A 945-nucleotide genomic window follows, 5' to 3' on the forward strand; every position below is an offset into this window, starting at 1 on the left:
CCAACTCCCAGCGCGCTGTGACTCAGTGCTTCCTGCTGCGAGAAGTGTGGTAATTCCCCCCAAAACACTCTGATAAACTGTGTTTAAAGTGTGCGCGCGTGTATCTGTGCGTCAGAGGCAGGTCTAAGTTGACTTTCATTTTAATTAGCAGCAATATTGCATTTCTAGTACATTCATTATTAGTGCTTGGATAAAAACAAGAAAGTGAGAAACACTCATTTCCTTTGTGGTCCAAAAATTAAGTGATAGAGTTCTATGGGCTAGACACAATAACCCTAACCCTTTAAAACTAAAAAGGACTGCTACACAAAGAAAAATATTTCCCCCCACTAAAAAGTCTTGAAAATATTGGGGAAAAGGAAAACTCACCAAATATTCTCACACTTGAAGTGACTGTTTTGAAACTGGGCTTCTACTGAGCAGAAGCCATGTTATCTGCTAGCTTCCGGAATAGATGTGAAGAGATAAAGTTTAATTCCGTTTAGATTGATGAGCTAACAGCTGGTCTGAGCAGCCCCAAGGTGGATTTCTGCCAATAGGTCCAATATCAGCAGCAGCAGCTAGCTGTAGCATTCCCAGATCAACCTCGGGGCACTTACAGCAGGAGAAGTATGTTAAAGAATACTGTTGTGAAATTTTAGTCTTTTTGTTATCTAAAAAAGTTTGAGCAAGTTTTGAATAAATTACACACACTGTAAAAAATGAAATGTTGGATTTACTTAACCATGTTATGTGACCTGGTTCCACTTAACTGAGTTGAGTAAATTCAAAGCAATATACCAGTTTTTTAACCAAAGAACATGAGCATGTTGCTTTGAATTTACTCAACTCAGTCAAGTGGAACCAGGTCACATAACATGGTTAAGTAAATCCAACATTTCATTTTTAGAGTGCTTTATAAGGCCACAAAAACTCATATTTTATCAATTTATGAAATGTCCCATG

The sequence above is a fragment of the Austrofundulus limnaeus genome, unplaced genomic scaffold, assembly GCF_001266775.1.
Source record: "Austrofundulus limnaeus strain Quisiro unplaced genomic scaffold, Austrofundulus_limnaeus-1.0 Scaffold199, whole genome shotgun sequence".
Classification (NCBI taxonomy): Eukaryota; Metazoa; Chordata; class Actinopteri; order Cyprinodontiformes; family Rivulidae; genus Austrofundulus; species Austrofundulus limnaeus.